This window comes from Aegilops tauschii, chromosome 6, assembly GCF_002575655.3.
Source record: "Aegilops tauschii subsp. strangulata cultivar AL8/78 chromosome 6, Aet v6.0, whole genome shotgun sequence".
Classification (NCBI taxonomy): domain Eukaryota; kingdom Viridiplantae; phylum Streptophyta; class Magnoliopsida; order Poales; family Poaceae; genus Aegilops; species Aegilops tauschii.
In genome coordinates, this window is record NC_053040.3 from 38,470,458 (window position 1) to 38,480,416 (window position 9,959).

The window sequence follows — 9,959 nt, forward strand, 5'->3', positions numbered from 1 at the left end:
TTCAGCAAGATCAAATAACTATTATCCAAGAAGATCCTATAGGTCTTACTTGGCACAAACACTAATTAAAACATAAAACCACCTCTAACCAGAGGCTAGATGAATTATTTATTACTAAACAGAACCAAAAAGCAAGAAACAAAAATAAAATTGGGTTGCCTCCCAACAAGCGCTATCGTTTAACGCCCCTAGCTAGGCATGATGATTTCAATTATGCTCGCATAAAAGATAAGAATTGAAAAATAAAGAGAGCATCATGAAGAATATGACTAGCACATTTAAGTCTAACCCACTTCCTATGCATAGGGATTTTGTGAGCAAACAACTTATGGGAACAAGAATCAACTTGCATAGGAATGCAAAACAAGCATAACTTCAAAACTTTAAGCACATAGAGAGGGAACTTGAAATTATTGCAATTCCTACAAGCATATATTCCTCCCTCATAATAATTTTCAGTAGCATCATGAATGAATTCAACAATATAACTACCACATAAAGCATTCTTTTCATGATCTACAAGCATAGAAATTTTATTACTCCCCACATAAGCAAAATTCTTCTCTTTCGGAATAGTGGGAGCAAACTCAACAAAATAACTATCATGTGAAGCATAATCCAATTGGAAATTAAAATCATGATGACAAGTTTCATGGTTATCTTTATTCTTTATAGCATGTGTGTCATCACAATAATCATCATAAATAGGAGGCATGCTTTCATCATAATAAATTTGATCATCAAAACTTGGGGGACTAAACATATCATCTTCATCAAACATAGCATACCCAAGTTTGTGGCCTTGCATATCATTAGCATCATGGGTATTCAAAGAATTCATACTAACAACATTGCAATCATGCTCATCATTCAAATATTTTATGCCAAGCATTCTATGTAATTCTTCTTCTAGTACTTGAGCACAATTTTCCTTCCCATCATTTTCACGAAAGACATTAAAAAAGATGAAGCATATGAGGCACCCTTAATTCCTTTTTTTTTGTAGTTTTCTTTTATAGACTAAACTAGTGATAAAACAAGAAACAAAAAGATTTGATTGCAAGATCTAAAGATATACCTTCAAGCACTCACCTCCCCGGCAACGGCGCCAGAAAAGAGCTTGATGTCTACTACGCAACCTTCTTCTTGTAGACGTTGTTGGGCCTCCAAGTGCAGAGGTTTGTAGGACAGTAGCAAATTTCCCTCAAGTGGATGACCTAAGGTTTATCAATCCGTGGGAGGCGTAGGATGAAGATGGTCTCTCTCAAACAACCCTGGAACCAAATAGCAAAGAGTCTCTTGTGTCCCCAACACACCCAATACAATGGTAAATTGTATAGGTGCACTAGTTCGGTGAAGAGATGGTGATACAAGTGCAATATGGATGGTAGATATAGGTTTTTGTAATCTGAAAATATAAAAACAGCAAGGTAACTAATGATAAAACTGAGCACAAACGGTATTACAATGCGTTGAAACAAGGCCTAGGGTTCATACTTTCACTAGTGCAAGTTCTCTCAACAATAATAACATAATCGGATCATATAACTATCCCTCAACATGCAACAAAGAGTCACTCCAAAGTCACTAATAGCGGAACAAACGAAGAGATTATGGTAGGGTACGAAACCACCTCAAAGTTATTCTTTCTGATCGATCTATTCAAGAGTCCGTAGTAAAATAACACTAAGCTATTCTTTTCGTTCTATCTATCATAGAGTTCATACTAGAATAACACCTTAAGACACAAATCAACCAAAACCCTAATGTCACCTAGATACTTCAATGTCACCTCAAGTATCCGTGGGTATGATTATACGATATGCATCACACAATCTCAGATTCATCTATTCAACCAACACAAAGTACTTCAAAGAATGCCCCAAAGTTTTTACCGGAGAGTCAAGACGAAAACGTGTGCCAGCCCCTATGCATAAGTTCACAAGGTCACTGAACCCGCAAGTTGATCACCAAAACATACATCAAGTAGATCACGTGAATATCCCATTGTCACCACAGATAAGCACGGCAAGACATACATCAAGTGTTCTCAAATCCTTAAAGACTCAATCCGATAAGATAACTTCAAAGGGAAAACTCAATCCATTACAAGAGAGTAGAGGGCGAGAAACAGCATAAGATCCAACTATAATAGCAAAGCTCGCGAAACATCAAGATCGTGCCAAATCAAGAACACGAGAGAGAGAGATATCAAACACATAGCTACTGGTACATACCCTCAGCCCCGAGGGCGAACTACTCCCTCCTCGTCATGGAGACCGCGGTGATGATGAAGATGGCCACCGGTGAGGGATCCCCCCTCCGGCAGGGTGCCGGAACAGGGTCCTGATTGGTTTTTGGTGGCTACAGAGGCTTGCGGCGGCGGAACTCCCGATCTATTCTGCTCCCCGATGTTTTTAGGGTATATGGATATATATAGGCGAAAGAAGTCGATCAGGAGAGCCACGAGTGGCCCACGAGGGTGGGGGCGCGCCCAGGGGGGCAGGCGCGCCTCCCTGCCTCGTGGCCACCTCGAAGCTTCCCTGACTTCAACTCCAAGTCTCCTGGATCACGTTCGTTCCAAAAATCACGCTCCCGAAGGTTTCATTTCGTTTGGGCTCCGTTTGATATTCCTTTTCTGCGAAACACTGAAACAAGGGAAAAAAACAGAAACTGGCACTTGGCTCTGGGTTAATAGGTTAGTCCCAAAAATCATATAAAAGTGCTTAGTAAAGCCCATTAAACATCCAAAAGAGATAACATAATAGCATGGAACAATCAAAAATTATAGATACGTTGGAGACGTATCACTGAACTAATGTGCCCTACACCTGCTGGGAGAGATGAGCATGGTAGGCCGCCGTACCGGGAGGCTCTCAGATTCTTAGTTAGCAAAAACAGGAGTTGGGGCAGAGCACCAACTTACAAGCAGGAGGTCGCCCGTGACATGGGAAGACAGCAGGAGACAGGAGAAGGAGATGAAGATGTTGAGCCTGGTTTGGAAGTGAACTCGCCTGAGAAACCACCCGCTGGCAGAGTTAAAAACACTGTCTATCAATTTAATGCAAGGGGGAGAGGTGCGAACGGCAGAGGAGGTAGGACAGGTCGAGGGGCAAATTCTGTCTATCGAAGGGTCGACATGAACAACTCAACTATGAGGGGCGGAGGCAGCGGTCCTATGTTATTGCAAGATAGTGAGACCGTCATGAGGAAGAGGCGGAATGAGGAGGATGAGTCGTCCGAGTCACGTGAGGACAGCAGAGACTCGAAGAAGAAGAAGGCAGAGGAAGAAGAGGCAAGGAACCTCGCGGAGGCTGGGTACCAGCCCCGCGGGGAGCAATGAATTGTATATCTTGGAACTGTCGCGGGCTTGGGAACCCGAAGACAGTTCGTGAACTTCATGATCTAGTGAAGAGAGAAGTTCCCGCCCTAGTCTTTGTTGCGGAGACAAAGATTGAGGGAAGAAGGGTTAGTGATCTCACTGCCTGACTTGGTTTTGAGGGTTGCTATCCAGTTAATAGCGACGGCCTCAGTGGTGGACTAGCTTTGTTTTGGTCAAAAGAGGTTGATGTAACTCTTAATAATTTCTCAAACCAGCACATTGATGTGTCGGTTAAGAATATAGGAGGTGATAATAAAAAGTGGCGGTTTACGGGTTTCTATGCGAAAGCTAGACGAAGTGAACGTGCAGAAAGTTGGAACTTGTTGAGATGGTTGAAGGCTCAGAGTGATGCCCGTGGCTATGTGGAGGTGATTTTAATGAAATTCTCGCTCAGAATACTTTGGAGCCCATGATCGCCCGGAGTGGCAGATAGAGGGTTTCCGGCAATGTGTGGACGATTGTGAGCTACACGATTTGGGTTTCCAGGGTGTGCCTTTCACGTGGGATAATATGCAACATGGTGATTCAAACGTGAAAGTTCGTCTTGATAGGTTCTTGGTGAATCCGGCAATGATGTCAATGTATCCATCTTCCGAGACATTGTCCAACTCCAAAGTCAGACCACTGCATGCTAGTGGTGAAGATGAAGGGAGTAACATTGGTAGAAGAAAGGTACCAGCACAGCTTCATGTATGAGGAGGCGTGGCAGCAGGAAGAATCATATGATGCCACTGTCTTACATGGATGGCGCAAGGGGGCAGGTACGCAAGGTTTACAGGGCATAGAACATGCCCTTTCGGACATGCAAGTACACCTTACGGACTGGAAGACAAAAAAGTTCGGAGATGTGAAGAGGAAAATTAAGAAAGTACGCAAGGAGTACGAAAAGGAAAGGTCCAACTCTCTGTCTCGGGGGCCAACCAAGAAAGAAAAGGACCTAGCCCGCCAGCTCTCGGAGCTCCTTCATAAGGAGGAGATCTTGGTGCGGCAGAGGTCGAGGCCAGACTGGCTGAAGGCGGGTGATCGTAACACGGGCTTTTTTCAAGCTCGTGCGGCATCATGCAAGAGCATAAACCGGATTCGCTGCCTCCAAAGTGCGGATGGAGAGATTTGCGAGACAAAAGAAGAGATTCATGCCAAGGTGCAGCAGTTTTATACTGGCCTGTACACGGCGCAAGAGTATACGTATGTGGGGGCAGTGCTTCACCATGTACCACATAAAATAACAGAACCAATGAATGAATGACTCATGAGGCCGTTCAGAGAAGAAGAGGTGAAGGCTGCGCTCTTTGCTATGGGGCCGACGAAGGCGCCCGGATGTGATGGTTTCCATGCTGGTTTCTATCAGCGCCACTGGGAGTTGATAGGGCCGGATGTTACAGCGGCGGTCCTCGGTTTCTTGAATGGAGGACACATGCCTGCTACGGTGAACAGCACGGTGATTGTGCTTATACCAAAGGTAAAAAATCCGCAAAATATTACACAATATAGGCCGATCTCATTGTGCAATGTTATATACAAAATCTGCTCTAAAGTGCTTGCTAATTGCTTGAGGGAGATTCTTGATGAGATTATTGCAGAGGAACAGAGTGCTTTTGTCCCGGGACGATTGATCACTGACAACGTCCTAGTGGCGTATGAGTGCATACACTCGATGAGAAGGAAGAGAGGAAAACAAGGTTGGTGTGCGGTCAAGATCGATATGATCAAGGCGTATGACCGAGTAGAATGGGAGCATCCGGAAGGGATAATGCGTCAACTTGGGTTTCATGAGCGATGGATAACCCTTGTCATGTCATGTGTGACAACAGTGAGCTTCCAGGTGAAAGTCAATGGGAAACGGTTGCCGGTGTTCCACCGTCGAGAGGTTTTCGTCAGGGGGACCCGATCTCACCGTATTTGTTTCCGCTGTGCGGAGAGGGCCTCTCGTGTATGCTGCAAAACTATGATGGAGGTTGGATTGATAGGGGGATCAGAGTTAGCAATAATGCCCCGTGGATTTCCCATCTTTTATTTGCAGATGACTGTTTAATTTTCATGAAAGCTGACTCCAGGAGTGCCATTAGGTTGAATGAAATTTTGCATCAATACAGCATTGGCTCCGGACAAAGTGCAAACAAGCTGAAAAGCTCCGTGATTTTTAGCCCTAATAGTGGCTCTTCAATAAAGATGGGGGTCAAGGCAGCCTTACAAATCCAAAGAGAAGCGATGTCGGAAAAATACCTTGGGCTCCCAACAGCTGCGGGAAGAATTACATAGCAAATTTTTTAACATATTAATGAAAGATCGAGGGCAAGAGTACAAGGATGGTGCGAAAGGAAAATGTCATGTGCAGCAAGAGAAGTTATTTTGAAGTCAGTGGTCCAGGCTCTACCGACCTACTCTATGAGTTGTTTCAAACTCACAAAAGGTTTGTGCAAGAAATTGACGACAAATATGTCAAAATATTGGTGGGCTGGATCACTTGACAGAAAAGGAATGCATTGGAAATCTTGGGATAAGATGTGCATTGCAAAGTCACAAGGAGGAATGGGATTCTGAGACTTGGAAACTTTCAATGATGCGATGTTGGCAAAGCAAGCATGGAGGTTGCTTGAGAATCCAAATAGCTTGTGTGCAAGTGTGCTTAAAGCACGGTATTTCCCTAATGAAGATTTCCTAACGGCGGGCTACCTCGCTAGCGCCTCTAAGACATAGAAAGCAATTGTCAAAGGGAGAGAGATGTTGAAGAAGGGACTCATTCGGCTGAAGGAAATATGCCCTACAGGCAATAATAAAGTTATTATTTATTTCCTCATATCATGATAAATGTTTATTATTCATGCTAGAATTGTATTAACCGGAAACATAATACATGTGTGAATACGTAGACAAACATAGTGTCACTAGTATGCCTCTACTTGACTAGCTCGTTAATCGAAGATGGTTAAGTTTCCTAGCCATGGACATGAGTTGTCATTTGATTAACGGGATCACATTATTAGGAGAATAATGTGATTGACTTGACCCATTCCGTTAGCTTAGCAGTTGATCGTTTAGTATGTTGCTATTGCTTTCTTCATGACTTATACATGTTCCTATAACTATGAGATTATGCAACTCCCGTTTACCGGAGGAATACTTTGTGTGCTACCAAACGTCACAACGTAACTGGGTGATTATAAAGGTGCTCTACAGGTGTCTCCAAAGGTACTTGTTGAGTTGGCGTATTTCGAGATTAGGATTTGTCACTCCGATTGTCGGAGAGGTATCTCTGGGCCCTCTCGGTAATGCACATCACTATAAGCCTTGCAAGCAATGTGACTAATGAGTTAGTTGCGGGATGATGCATTACATAACGAGTAAAGAGACTTGCCGGTAACGAGATTGAACTAGGTATTGAGATACCGACGATCGAATCTCGGGCAAGTAACATACCGATGACAAAGGGAACAACGTATGTTGTTATGCGGTTTGACCGATAAAGATCTTCGTAGAATATGTGGGAGCCAATATGAGCATCCAGGTTCCGCTATTGGTTATTGACCGGAGACGTGTCTCGGTCATGTCTACATAGTTCTCGAACCCGTAGGGTCCGCATGCTTAAAGTTCGGTGACGATCGGTATTATGAGTTTATGTGTTTTGATGTACCGAAGGTAGTTCGGAGTCCCGGATGAGATCGGGGACATGACGAGGAGTCTCGAAATGGTCGAGACGTAAAGATCAATATATTGGACGACTATATTCGGACATCGGAAAGGTTCCAAGTGGTTCGGGTATTTTTCGGAGTACCGGGGAGTTACGGGAATACGGGGAAGAAGTATATGGGCCTTATTGGGCTTTAGGGGAGAGAGAGAGGGGCAGGCTGCGCGCCCCCCCAAGGCCTGGTCCGAATTGGACTAGGGGGAGGGGCTGCGCCCCCTCCTTCCTTCTCTTCTTTCTTCCCCTTCCTTGTCTCCTACTCCTACTACATGGAGGGGGGGGGATCCTACTCCCGGTGGGTTAACTACCCCCCGAGGTGGATCCCACCGGAGGAGGGATGGATAAAGATCAACACCGATGGTGCTACGGATATGGGTCTAATACGTGGAGGAGCGGGCTTCATTGCTCGAGATCATCATGGAGCTCTCGTTAGAGCTGGAGGTTCACGATATGACGGGGTTACTGACTCGTTGTCCATTGAGCTACTTGCATGCAGAGACGCGATCCTAATGGCACAAGACATGGGCTTTCAGCAAGTGGTGTTGGAGACGGACTGTCAAAAGATCCAGCGGCTCTGGGAGGTACCTCAGAGGTCAACGTGTTTTCACCTCATTATGGAGATGAAGGAGATGTCTACTTTGTTTCAGGGATTTAGGCTACGGTTTGCGTGTCGCCAGACTAACATGGCGGCACACCGTCTAGCTAGGCATTTGTTAAAACTTACTGTTTTTATGCACTTGTATGATACAATCCCTGGGTGGCTGGTTGATTGTTTGGAGTCAGACATGCTAGCGCCTAATGAATAAAGAGCCGGAGGGCGTTTAGCTTTAAAAAAAGGGATAAGCCGGCACGTGTGACATCATCTCCTTCGTGGACGTCGCTGTCTGTCCCACACCACGACCCGGCACGTACAAATACCCCCGTTGAGATGCTACGCTACCAAACTCATCGAGCACCCGACCCTGCATGCACAACAAAGTTAATCAACCAACCACACGTCTCCTTTAAATCAATGGAAACCGATCAGCAGCGGCAGGGATCGCCGGTGACGACAGCGCCGCCGCCGAGGAGTAGGACACGGCGGGATCCTGCTCAGGACCGGCTCCGGCTGTGGCGTTGGCCCTCCGAGCAGCTCAACGGGGAGGCGGCTCCGGCTCTGGCATTGGCCCTCCGAGCAGGACTTCTCTTCCTACTCCTTTTCGAGACGATGATCAGCCGCTGCCCCCAACGTCACCGCCGGCGGCGGCATTGTCCATCCAGGAGGCCTACTTGGAGTGGTGCGCCTCCAACGGCGTCCTCCTCAGCCCCGGAGCAATGTCCGAAATTGACCACGCCGCCCGATCGAACTCAGGATAAATAATCATTTGACACTATCGTACTGAATTCATATACATATATGCATGGTACCCCTTCCGTAAAGAAACATAAGAGCGTTTAGTTCACTAAATTTCTTTACAGAGGGAGTAGTTAATGCTACATGGTAGCTCCATCTCATCTTATACCATCCTTCAAAAATATCGCACCTACTCTTTCTTCTTCCCCTCGTTCTCATCGAACGAGACAAGACAAGAGTGCCTCGCAAACATCCTATTCTCTCTCGCTCGTCCTCTCACAAAGCATCGTATCCGGTGAGCTTGATCAGTTGGTGCTACAAGACTTGGGCTGCAGCGCTGTTGAAGGCAAGGGGGTGATCACACCAAGGGTGCTTCAGGTTCAGAAGCTTCTCATGTGCTTTTGCAGATGAGCCAACACTGGTGTTCATTAAAAAAATGTTCGTGAATAATTAAAAAGTTTGTGAATTTTAAAAGAATTATCAATTTTTAAAAAATTTCCATGAGATCTGAAAAAAATGTTCCTGATTAAAAATAATGAATTAAATATGTTCATTTTTTCGTAAAAATTTCATAAATTCCAAAAAATATTCGTGAATAAAAATTATGATTTTAATAAATATTCATGAATTTAAAAAGTTGTTTCTGAATTTTATAAAATGATCATAAATATAAAAAATAAAAATAAAACAATCCGAACTGAATAGAAAAAGTAAAAGGGGATTTTAAAAAAAAAATCTTATAGGAAAAACCAAGAAATAGGAAACACAAAAAGACTGTTGCGACTCGTGTGTCCAATTCGAACTAGTTGGGTTGGCCTATGTCGTCATCTATGTGCGGAAAAGAAAACACTTGAAATGGTCTGGCACATGTCACTGACTATCCTCCGTAATAAGCGAAATATAGGATTTTTCTTTTCTACATTTTTTTAGTAAAAGGAGGGCTCTCCTTTCCGATTTTCATTAAGAAAACCAAAGCAGTTCAAGCAACTACGAAATCTAATGGAACCCTAGAAACACACCTAGCTACCAGTAACTAGACCAGCTATCCACCCCTACACCCCCAAAGGGCATAGCAACACCGCAAATTTTTCTTTTCTACATACATTGCTTCTGCCCCTATGACCCGATGGTAGCTTTTATGTCGCACCAGAGTGCCACATTTGCACAGATTGGGGGGGGGGGGGGGGGTGAGAGGTGGATCTCCATAAGAAATGCTCGCCAACACCCTCCATCACGTCCTAACTCGCCACCTCGCCACATTCAGGCGCGTCTACAAGAACTGACGCATCACCATTGACATCTGTGAGCTAATCCTTTTCGCACCTCTTGAAATTGACGCATTGCGTGGCGCCTTTATCACATCATTCTCTAATGATGTGTTCCCGTTCATCAAATGACAACTCATGTCTATGGCTAAGAAACTTAATCATCTTTGATTAACGGGCTAGTCAAGTAGAGGCATACTAGTGACACTCTGTTTGTCTATGTATTCACACATGTACTAAGTTTCCGGTTAATACAATCTAGCATGAATAATAAACATTTATCATGATATAAGAAAA